This window comes from Cervus canadensis, chromosome 32 (genome assembly GCF_019320065.1).
Source record: "Cervus canadensis isolate Bull #8, Minnesota chromosome 32, ASM1932006v1, whole genome shotgun sequence".
Taxonomy (NCBI): Eukaryota; Metazoa; Chordata; class Mammalia; order Artiodactyla; family Cervidae; genus Cervus; species Cervus canadensis.
The window spans coordinates 13511166-13523911 of NC_057417.1; the positions used below are offsets into that span (position 1 = coordinate 13511166).

At 45.8% G+C, this 12746-nt stretch overlaps 1 protein-coding gene across 1 annotated transcript in view; it reads right to left on the reverse strand.

Moving 5' to 3' along the window:
• GPR139 (G protein-coupled receptor 139) overlaps positions 1-12746 on the reverse strand; it is a 42189-nt gene that overhangs the window by 16860 nt on the left and 12583 nt on the right. The window lies entirely within an intron of this gene.

The window sequence follows — 12746 nt, forward strand, 5'->3', positions numbered from 1 at the left end:
CTCTGTCCATGGGATTTTCTAGGCAAGAATACTGGAGTGGGCTGCCATTTCTGTTTCCAGGGGATCCTCCTGACCCAGGGATCGAACTGCAGGTGGATTCTTTACCATTCTTTCCCACAGGGAAGCCAACTGTGGCTGAGTCATCCAATATTTCAAGATAGACTTCCAAGCAACACACACATACACAAATACACAGAGTGCCCCATGGGTCTCGGATTTGAGGCCTCTGCTCTATAGCAAAATACCGTGTCTTTGCACAAACAACCAGATATCATTAGCACCCTTCTGCATCCCATGCAAATGCTCTTCACTTTATGAGCTGTTGCCCCAGTGTGCAGTGCTTTTTCCTAGCTTTGTAGCACATGATGGGCTATTTCTTCTGGCTGGAATCCTTTCCCTGCCTATACCACTTTGCCTGGCAGACTTTTTATTTTTAAAGCCTTTCCTGTTCTCAATGCACTGAGGTAAGCACCTTATTGGATAGAGTATTTAGAACCTTTTTATCATGATCTCCTTCAAAGTCTTTATCATCCATTAACTGGGAGTCCCTGGGAGGCAGAGACTGTATTTTTTTTCTGTGAACCTCTGGGGCCTATCACCGGGCAGAAAAGAGTATGCACTCTGTCAATGTTAGAGAAATAAAAGGGTGACAGATGGATGGATGGATGGGTGGATGAATGGGTTCCCCAAGGCACTCTCTGTGGAGCATTCATCAGCTGGCTGTCACTCCTCAGGTACTCCATTCTGTCCAGGATGACATGATCTTATCCCAGTCCTCTGTCTTCTCTCTAAACTCAGTCTCTCTAGGTAGCCTCTTGGAAAAGTTTTCCTGTTTCCTCCTAAGATGGTTGATGGATCTGGGTTCAAATTAGCCATTTAGTTGTCCAGGCATGATCTTAACTCGGTTTCCTCATCTGTGCAATGGGCACAATACTGTTTCCCAAAGGGCTTATTAAGAAGGCTGAGTGGGACTTCCCTGGTGATCCAGTAGATAGGAACCTGGCTGCCAAGGCATGCAACATGGATTTTATTTCTGTTCCAGGAAGATTTCACATGCCATGGGGCAACTGAGCCCATGAGCCACAGTTACTAAGCCTGCACTCTAGAGCCCGTGCTCCTAACAAGAGAAGCTACCACAATGAGAAGCCTGTGCACTGCAACTAGAGAGTAGTCCCCACTTGCTGCAACTAGAGAAAACCCATGTGCAGCAACGAAGGCCCAATGCAGCCAAAAATAAATAAATAAAATTTAAAAAAAGAAGACTGAGTAACCTCATACAGTAGAGCATTACTACTATGCCTAGCATTTAGTAGGTGCTCAAAAGTATTCATCCCAGGTGGCACAGTGGTAAAGAATCTGCCTATCAAGGCAGGAGACGCAAGAGACATAGGTTCGATCCCTGGGTGGGAAAGATACCAGGGACGAGGAAATGGCAACCCACTGCAGTATTCTTGCCTAAAAAATTCTGTGGACAGAGGAGCCTGGTGGGGTATAGTCCATGGGTCACAACTGAGCATGCACACACATTTGTACACTGGATGTGACAGCTTCTTAGAGCATCAACTCTTTCCCTTGTTGGAAAGCGGGGAGCACCAATTCGGAAACCAGACTTTGTGGACTTAAATCCCAAGTTTGTCAATTCTAGCTTTGTGATCTTGGCTAAGTTACTTAAATACTCTGTGCCTTAAAGTTCCTCATTTGTAAAATGGGGATAATAATTCCTGTCTCCTGGGGTTCTTGTGGGAATTAAATCAAGGGCTGAGAATCGTGTTTGGCACAGAGTGAGTGCTCAGTAAGTGGTCATTTTGTTGCTCGCCAGCTCAACCCAAAAAACTCAGGGGTGAAGAGGACTTTGTGTGTTCACCAGGACTCCTTACTCAGTCCAACTTCCTGCCCCTTCCTACCTCTGGGTTGGCCAAAAATTTCCTTTAGTTTTTTACGTAAAAATAAAAGACACATTTTCCATTTTCACCAAGAACTTTACTGAACAATATATTTACCATTTTGTTCCACTACCTTCTGCCATTTTTCAGGCAACTTCATAATTCCATCTTCCCAATACTTTTATTTTTTTGAGCAAAGAACTGTTCTAAGTGCCTTTTACAGTCTTCTAGGGAATTGAAATTTTTTCCATTAAGAGAATTTTGTAAAGGCCAAAATAAATGAAAAGCTGAAGATGTAATGTCTGGTGAATACAGCAGATGAATCAGAACTTCCCAGCCAAGCTGTAACAGTTTTTGCCTGGTCATCAAAGAAACATGTGGTCTTGTGTTATCCTGTTGGGAGATTATGTATTTTCTGTTGATTAATTCTGAATGGTGTTCATCAAGTGCTGCCTACAGTTGGTCTAATTGGGAGCAGTACTGTTGGAAGTAATTGTTTGGTTTTCGAGAAGGAGCTCATAATAGACGACTCACTTCCAATCCCACCATATACACAACATCACCTTCATTGAATAAAGACCTGTCTTTGGTGTGGTTGGTGGTGGTTCATTTCACTTGCCCCGTGTTCCATTCCACATTATTGTACAGTACAGTATCCATTTCTCATTGCCTATTACAATTTGCTTTAAAAATAGAACATTTTTGTTATGTTTAAGCAGAGAATTACATGTGGAAATACAGTCAAGGAGGTTTTTTTTTTTTTCATTTAACTTATGTGGAACCCAAACATCAAAGTGATTAATATAACCAAACTGGTGCAAATGGTTTTCATTTCAATATGAATTTCATATTTTGAGTATATTAGCTATCTCCTGTGAAGTATAATGTTGATCGTTCTCAATTAATATCTCAATTTGATCACTATCAACTTCAACTTTTCTATCAAGGTCTTCAGCAAGAAAGTTCATATACCATTTTTGACACATTCAATCAGTCATAACCCCTTTTCCATACACTGCACAATTTTTTTTTTGTATTTCAGTTGTGTTTTTACCTTTCTCGAAATAATAAAGCATAATATGCTAAAAATGTTGCTTTTTTCCCTTCCATCTTCAGTATTAAAATGGCTACATAAAAATTCACCAATTTTGATACTTGAAAAAAAAGTGCATGCTGATATGACAGCCGTCATGATACTATCTAAGAAAATTGTTCTGAATGAAGTTGAAGACAACTAAGGAAATGGCAACCCACTCCAGTATTCTTGCCTGGAGAATCCCATGGATGGTGGAGCCTGGTAGGCTACAGTCCAAGGGGTTGCAAAGAGTCGGACACGACTGAGCGACTTATTCTATTCTTCTATTCTAAGTTCTGTTAGAGCTATCTTACAGAAGAAAGTGGGCTTTCCTGGTGGCTCAGTGGAAAGAATCCATCTGGAATGCAGGAGCCACAGGAGATGTGGGTTTGATCCCTGGGTGGGGAAGATCCCCTGGAGAAGGAAACGGCAACCCACTCCAGTATTCTTGCCTGGAGACTCCCACGAACAGAGGAGTATGGTGGGCTACGGTCCATAGCGTCGCAAAGAGTCGGACACGACTGAAGTGACTTTGCATGCAGGCACACATGGGAAAAAACCGAACGAACCTTTTGGCCAACCCTTAGAGATATTGACTTCCTGCTGGATACAGGCACCTTGCTACAGCCATGGACGTCCTAGTAAATCAGAGGAAATGGCTTTTTCCTTCCTGGAGCTCCTAGCCTGGCAGAAGCCAGATCGATCCCCAGAGACAAGCTCCACAACAGCAGGAGGAAGCATGCTTTGGCTGTGCTTAGGAAGGGGTGATGAATTTGACCTAGAGAATCACAGATGGGGGCCCCGAGGGGCCGATTTCAGGCTGCAGGTATGTCTTTGATGTTTTCGAATCAGTCGCCATCTTTACAAATTGGAGTATTTCATGTCCAATCAAGGATTTGAGCTCTTTTTGAAAACTGGAAGGGGAGGCCACACTGGGCCCACAATTCTGCTTGGGGCTAGCCTCCAGCTCAGCAAGTCCCCATGGGCCTCACTCATGTCTGCCATCTGCCTGCCCCAGCCCAGAGCTGGAGTGGGAGCTGGAGGGAGCCCTGGTGGGAGAAGAGGTGGAGAAGTAACAGTACTTGATTCTAATGATTTAAACTGGGTTTGAGTTGAATTTGTCCTGAGGCAATGGAGATGCACTGAAGGGCTTTAAGCACTAAAGGGTTTTACTAAGGAAGATGCCTGTTATTTCTGTACCTAACCACAGACATCCCTGAAGGTAGATGAGGGGGTGGTGTAGAACAGAGTTTCCTTTACATACCTTGTTGAAACTTTCAAACACGGGTTGGCACTGTAGCTTCCTCCTATATACAAGTTCTTTTTTCTTCCCATGTCCCCCTCCCTCCTGAACCTCTCTTCCATCTCCCTCCCCACCCCACCCCTCTAGACTGTCACAGAGCCCCCGTTTGAGTTCCCTGAGTCATATAGCAAATTTCCACTGGCTATCTATTTTACATATGGTGTTGTAAGTTTCCATGTTACTCTCTTCATATATGCAATAACTCTCCTCCTATATACAATTTGACAGCAGCAGCAGAAATGCTTAGAGGTACCACCTTCCTGCATAATGTGTCCCCTTCTCCTCTTAGGCTGGCAGGGGAAACTTCCACAGGATCTGGATGTTCAAGAACATCGGAAATTCTCTGATGCACACCCCCTGCGTGCTGCACACTCTTCAAGGCCACTGTCCTGGTGGATGTTCTGTTCCACGATGGGACCTGCATCCCCCCAGCAGATGCGGGGTGGAAGAGGCAGCACCTGTGCCAGGGGACGTGGACGGACAGGGAACAGGCCATGCCCGGAAGACAATGTCTAATTACCCGGGGGCCTCAGGAAGCAATTTTCTCTGCTTGGAGAAATTGGTTTTTGTGCCTCCAGCCCATGCACACAGCTGAATGACATGTAGGTCAAGGAGCTATAATTATATGGAAATGGATTTATGTTTGGGAACTTCTAAAGACCCACCTCTGCACACTGGGAGGCGGCAGAGAGAGATTAGCTACCATTCTGCCCAAGCTGGGTTCAGCAGGTGAAGGACAGTTTGCTTCTTTGTGATTTTGAGGAGGCCTGTATCTTTTTTGGTTTGGGGACACCTGCCTGAACATCACAGGAGAAAAGAAACCAGCAGTGCCCTTACTAGTGCTGTGATGATGAGCTTGGGCACGGGATCCAGATCTGACTCCTACTTGCTGTGTGACCCTGGGCAGGTTACTTAACTTCTCTGTGCCTCCACGTGCGCATCTTGAAATGGAGACAATTGTGAGGACTAAATAAGTTAATGCATTGAAAGTGCTTAGAAAAGTTAGGATTGCATAGTAGACATCATTGGAATTACGACCTCAGCTCCCTTGTCCATCCCATTTCACTCACCACTCCTTCCTTCCCTGTTTTCCGGTTTAGAGGAAACTTGGCACCTGCAGCACCCCAAAGAAGCCCACTGTCTCCAGCTTTGAGCCTTTGCCTGTGGAGTTCTCCCTTCCTGTAATACTCCTCATCCATTTCAATAGGATGACCCTTGTCCTTGACCCTTCAGAGCCGGCTGGTTTAGTCCACCCCTCCCCCCATTGATGCCCCTATGGTCTCCCTATGACAAAATAATCTGCCTCTGCCTCTCTTTCTTTTCTTAGCAGAAATACCATTTCCAAGAGAGGATAGGGAAAATGTCAGTAAAAAAAGCAAGTGTTTTTTTTTCCCTTTTAGAAACAAGAGAAAATGTAAGTAATAATAGCAGTAGTAGTAGTAATAGTGATGATGATGATGACAATGAGTGATTCTATACATTTTTCTGTCATGAAGGAAGTGGTCTTTTTAAAAAATATTACTTTATTTCTCCAGGTTTCCACACTGTTTCCGTTTTTTTTTTTCTTTCTTTTTTCTTTTTGGTTGGCCACATCACATGGCTTGTGGGATCTTAGTTCTCTGACCAGGGACTGAACCCAGGTCCTTGGTGGTGAAAGTGCAGAGTCTTAACCACTGGACTGCCAGGGAATGCCTAGAATGGGCATGGGATAATAAAAAGGATAACTTCTACTTAGCAATCTTATGGTAAGGGTTTTACACTCAATTTTCATTGCTAGTTCCCTCACTTTATAGGTGGGTGTTATCAGATCTATCCTATAGAGGAGGGTATTTGGACTGGATTTAGAGACTTGCCCAAGTTTACACAGCTAGTAAGTCACAAAGCCAGGATTTGAACTCAGGTCTGTCCAACTGCAAAGTGTTAACTGCTATACTCTTTAAGAAGTCAGAGGGCCTTGGGACCATTGCTTCTACTGACACCAAATTAGCTGCAGGACAGACTCTGTGCTCACTAGTCTGCTGGTCTGCCACTGACATGGGCACCATCCTGGGGTGCTCCCAACACCAAGGTACTGGACCTTCCTTGCTGCCCCAGGGTAAAAGGTCTTTCCCTACCTGCCCAGGGTTTCCCAGAATGTAGAGAACCCTCCTTGGTTGGACAGAGAAGGGATGGGCTTCTTTCTTGGCAGAGGGAACCACAAGTACAAAATCAAGCAAGTGTGAAACCATGCTGTGTTTGCAGAACTGTAAAATGACAGGCTTGGCTAGCATATGGACCATGGGGAAATGAGGTTTGAGAATTCAAGACTGCAGAGTGATAACCTCAGTGAAATTGCTTTGCAAACTCCCAAGGTTGTTGTGGGGATTGAAGGAGACAATGCATGGGAAGCAGCTTTGCAAACTGGAAAAGCACTAGGCAAATGTTAATTATCACAAGATATTTCAGAGGAGCCTCATTGGTATCAGGAATGAGATAGCAGAAAATTAAAATACCTGTTAATTTCTTTTGAATCCACATTTTCAAAAGCATTCATAAATGAAAAATTCCCATTTCCCTGTTCTCATCTTTTTTTTTTTTTTTTTTTTCAGGTGAATAGATTGTAATAGATTTTGGAAGCTAATAAAAATATCAGTTGATTTCCTAGTGATTATCAATTGTACTACCAGGTTTTGAGACTTGAAATAATTTTTGTTGCTCACCCATAAGACCACATCCAGCTACTACTTTATCTAAATACTTCCTAGAAGCACCCTGTCTTTTCTCTTTCCTCAGGCAGCCTGACACTGGGAGCTCTGGGGTAGGGGACAAGTGTGTGTCTGCCTCATTTTGTGTCTCTAGCACAGTTTCTGGCAGATAGTAGACACTTGACAAATATTCGTTTAGTGCAGCATCCACGTCTAGATGGCATCATATTATACCTGAGTTACTGCAGGACTTCTCAGTTCCACCCTGGCTCCTGCCCCTCTTTTCCTGAAGCCATTTGTCTACATTTGCTCAAAACCTTAATCCATTTTCCTCTGTCTAATGAAATTGGTAAAACTAACTTAACTAATGTTACATACTAATACTACTACTATAGAATCCAAATCTACAGTTTAAACAAAATGCTAAGGTAGGAAACTAAACAAAGAGGTGAAACTATTCAAGAAAGCATAACTGTTCCTATTCTTATTTGCAGATGATATAATAGTATGCTTAGAGATCTCAACAAAGTAGTCAGAACATTATTGGGACCAGCAGCTGAGACCTCAAGAGGACCAAAGTCAAATGTAATAACAATAGTTGATTAGAAAATGGAACAGAAAGAAGATTCTATCCACAGCATTCTAAGCTCCCAAAGGTGGGGAGAATGGTCTCCTTTCCAACTCTTGTTTGTACTTTGTCTTTTGGGTCCCCAAGCAGCCCTGCTTGTGTCTGAAATCTCCTTAAATCTCTCACAAAACTGATGGAAAGTACCATGGAAATCTCCATTCTTGCTGCAACTGACAGATGGGCAAACAGGCTCTGGCTTGTGGTGTCTGGGTCAGAGGTCTGTCTTTGCAGTAGCAGTAACTGCGTGACCCTGAGCCATTTAATCACTTACCTCGGGCCTCAGTTTCCTTATCTGTACAATGAAGGGTAATAACAGTGCCTACTTTACTAGGATTAAATTAATTAATTCATGGAAAGTGCTGGAAACAGTGTCCAACAGGTAGCAGGCACTCAAAGTTCGTTATGATTCTACCATCAAGGTTTCAGTGGTCCTGCTTTCCAAGCTGCAGCTGTGGATTCTGCCACAGGGGGATGGTGGAGGAAGAAGTGTGCTGAGGGTTTGGGATTTTCACGTCACCCTGAGCTTTTCTTTAGTACAGCAAGTTATTACATTATTGGGTAATCGATTGAACCATACAGAATGGACTTTTTAAAAAGTAAGAAGTTGCCAAATATTGACAATTTCACATGATACAACCTAATCATTTTCAATTTACTTGTTTTGTGTACTGGACAGTGTAGTTTACATCTTGAAAGCATGGGAAAAGTTCATTTTCCTTTCTTATCCCCAGTCCTTGGCAGTGGTTCTGATGCTGAAGGAGATGCTCAGTGTGTTTGTGATGAAGAAACAGACTAGTGATCAGAACACACATAGCGTGTCACGTCCCAGAGGGAAAGAGGGGGTTTCCAGATAGTAGTGGTAAATTTCTGCCCTGACAGCCCCACCCCATCCTCACCATGGCCATCCCCCATCCCAGGACTGCAGTTGATACCTTCCTCTGTGTCCCGTGGTATACCACACCCCACAGATGTATACCATAGAGATGTACCTGCTTTTTCATCTCTTCAACTAGACTCTGCTCTCCCCAAGGACAGGAGCCCAGATCTATTTGTGGCACCAGTAGGGAGCACTCTGTTTTCAAATGAATGAATACTGGACAGTCCTAGCAAGATTCAGAGGGGTGGCTCCACCTTGGGTAGGGGTCATTCCTGTCTTTCATAGCTTTGTGCATTTAGTGGAACACAGAGCCCTGGGTTTGAGGTCCAGGATGTAGTTTTATTTTTTCAAACCTGCCTATTGGGAGTAACTTGGGAAAGCTGTTTGACTCCTCCTAACTCCAGTTTCATAATGGATGAGCAAGCCCTTTGTAAATTTTAATTCACTTTGTATATTGGCCAACACTATATTAACATTAATGGCTATTACTGATGACTTTTTTTAAGCATTAGGAACAGAGCCTGGCACATAATAGGTGGTCAATAAACATTCACCACATGAACTGGGTTTGGAATTCTGAGCACTTGACTGAAGTGAGTTTGCTTCTGGCTGATAAAGGACACCTTGGAAGTCTCTGAAAGGTGGCAGAGTTTTTCAGGGAGTCGTTTCATCACAATATGCTACTTAAAAAAAAGCAGCTCAATTTCCATTTTGTAGGTTAGGTGTGGGGTGGAGAGGGAATTCACCTTCCCGTCCTTGCTTAAAAATAATTTCAAGTAATTAAAGCATCTGCTTGGGGAAAGGGCAATAGGGACACCAGGAAGTGTCCTCAATCAGAAAGGAAGACTTAGTCCCTCAAAATGCCTGCAAAGACCAGGCTGGGAGGGTGAACCAAGGCAGAGGTCTGTAGACACAGCGTTTTTCCTCTTATTCTCTGAATACCAATGTCCACGGCAGGCCCAGTGGCGGCTCAGGCACAAGCAGGGGTGCACAGGATTGTCACAGCTCAGATCTGCTGCTCAGTGGCTGAATTCTCTTGGGTGGCTCACTGTATTTCTCAGAGCCTCAGTTTCCCCACCTGCCACAGAAGTTCCAACCTCAGAGCCATTGCTGTGAGGATTAAATGAGGCATTGTGGAGCAAAGTGTTTGATCTGGTGTTTGTCTCAGAGTAAGTGCTCAGTAATGGCAGTGGTGGTTATGACGATGTTACGGTCAAGATGTATTTTCAGTCTCTTCAAGATTATTAAGGAAGTTACACTTATGGAATTGAGAAGGCAGTCATCTGTTTATTCATCCATCCATCTGTCTATCCATCCACCCATCCAATACTTACCAAACCCATTGGCATGTGCCAATACCAGAGGGCACTGGAATCAAAGAGAGGATTCAGACTCTGTGCCTACTGTCAAGGGCACATTGCCTAACTCAGTATCTTTTTGCTGCTTCCAGGCAGAGGTAAGTTTGGGTTCCTACATGAATTTCAATGCCTCGCCCTCACTTCTGTTAAAGAATGTGTCACATTGTATTATGATTATTAATTTGCTTTTTTACCTAACTAGAGTGTGAGTGCTTTAAGGAACCATTTCACCTTTTCTTTCCCTCCATCGTTATCCCCTATAACCTTCGGCACAAATTAGGGCCTCATGAAATGGAGCGGGATACTTTATGCAGCCTAAGAGCCCAAGTGGGGATCAGATAGGAAATCCTTGTCAGCCTTATTCATTAAGCACCCGCTACACCCTTGATGTACGATGTCATGTATTCTCAGCAAGGTGGGTACTCTTAACCTTATGTAGTAGATCTGGAAATAGAGGCTCAGAGAAGTTAACTGCATACACCTAGAAAGTCCAGTGGGTCTCAAATCCAGGTCTTAGCAACTTCTTTTCTTGCAATAAAGCATTTAGAATGGTTGGAAAGTGGCTATGAGGTAAAAAGTGTGAGGGCGTAAATGGATATGGGGTGTGTGTGTAGCATGTACATAGCTACATTTGAGGAAAGGCATTAACACAGAAAATTCAAAATCCTAGAGGGGCCAGACAGAGGACATAAGTGAGGGACGCAGGCCAGGTAAAAGAAAAAAATCTTTGCACTGGGCGTGAGTAAGGAGAGGTGGGGCTGAGGTGAACTGACAGCACCAGCTCCCTGCAAAGGTGGTCGCGGCTTCCTGGTTCTGGCCGCTTGACGACAGTCAGCGAGAGCTCAGTTTGGGCAGACTTTAAAATTTCTCAAGAGTCCTGAGAAATGTGAATTGTTATGAGCTTCTCTCTGAAAGTTACTAGGGAAGGTGTTGCTTTTTAAGAAAACCTTGAATAGGCTTCTCTCCTATTCTGAAAGGTCTGAGTTTCCAGTCGGCCGCCGGAAGCTGTGACCCCCGGTCTAGACCTCTTCCGGAAGTGAAACGAGGAAGTGAAACGAGGGCTTTGAGAAGGGTGTTGTTAATCAGCAAGCATCTGACCAGCATTCAGTGCTGGCAGTGATTAAGAAAAAAAAAGTCATTTCATTTCTCAGAGTCCACCTCTTCTGGCCAGAAGCTCTCCCCTGAGAAGATCCAAGAGCCCTTTCTTCCCTCTTCCACACACCTCTCCGTCCATGGTCAAGATGTCTTCAGCGTCTCCACCACAGTCTTGGGGACACTATTCCCTTCCTCCTACTGGACCCTAGTCCTCAGAGCTGAGTGCAGTCACGGTGATGACGTCCTGCTGCAGCGCCGGCCACAACTCGCTCCCGTTCCTTTTTGTCAAGCGACAGAGCTGAAGGTGACTTAACTGCTCTCGCCCAGGCACTCGCCTCCTCTCTGATCAGAACTCTCCGCAACTGACAGCTGGGTCATCAGTGGGACTTGCCAGGGGCCACGACCCCGATCAGGGCTCTTCCAGCGCAGGGTCTCCCATCGCCCCGGAGCAGGCACATGTCTGAGGACATCCTCAGTTGGCTCACTTCTCTTGGCTGCCTGTTTTACTTGGAGACGGAGGACATGGTGGATGGGGCAGGAGTGGGGAGTGGGGTGGGCTGTACACGTGACCTTCGACCCACACTCCCACCGCGTGCCCTGCCCTGTGCCAGCCCCCGGAGGCCCTTCACACCCCTTTCCACGGCAGCCACCTCCTCAGCCTCTCCCCTCCCACCACCTTCCCTCGATTCTTCTCACGGCAGCCAGACAGGTCTTTGAAAAACTCAAATTAGGTCGTGTCACCTGCTTAATGTGTCTTGCGACACTTAAGAGTAAAACCCAAGCTCCTCATTGGCCCCAAAGGCCCACACCTTCCAGCCTGCAACTCCCTGGTCCCACCTCTCCGCGTCACATCCCAGCCCCCAGCCCTGCCTTCCTGCTCCAGCAGCGCACCCTCTCCCCCGCTTTCACACTCTGCCCGCCCCTTCCTTCCCCGCCGCCATGCCCCTCCTTCTTGTCATTCCAGCCTCCGCCCAGACATCACATCAGTTCTCCAGGGAACCCTGTCCTGCCCCCTTCCCTCCCCCACGTCTTCTTACCCTCTCAGACTGTATCAGCATCGAACGTGACTTTGCGGCTGCACTGTTTTCTCGCTCACTGCTGTCTGCCTCCTGGAGGGCCTGCTGCCTCCCTCAGTGCCCACAGGGGTGCCTGGCACCTGATAGGGTGTCCACAGACACATGCGCAGTGGGAGACTGAGGCTTGAAGATGGGGAGAGACCTCATGGCTGGCAAAATGGCACTTAATTCCGAAACCATTGTTACTTCCGTGATCCCTCCGCCCATGAGTAGTGCAGTTCTGGAAGGATCCTGGGTGTGGAGGGCGGACATGTGTGGGAACCGTGCTCTGTGAAGGTCAAGAGCTCGTGCGGCCTGTGATTCCTTTGAGACACATCCATCCCCTCTTTGGAGAAGGCAATGGCACCCCACTCCAGTACTCTTGCTTGGGAAATCCCATGAATGGAGGAACCTGGTAGGCTGCAGTCCATGGGGTTGCGAAGAGTCAGACACGACTGAGCAACTTCACTTTCACTTTTCACTTTCATGCATTGGAGAAAGAAATGGCAACCCACTACAATGTTCTTGCCTGGGGAATCCGGGTGACAGAGGAGCCTGGTGGGCTGCCATCTATGGGGTTGCACAGAGTCGGACACGACTGAAGCGACTTAGCAGCAGCAGCAGCACCCCCTCCTCACAGCACTGGCCCCTGCAATCACCGATCTGTTCTATCACCTTCCAGGGACGCCGCTGCTTTTCTTCCAAGAGGCAGATGATGGCCCTTGTCAGCAGGTTCTGTGGAGCTGAACCATGGGGTGAGGCCAGGAATGCTAACAGCAAGGGTTGCA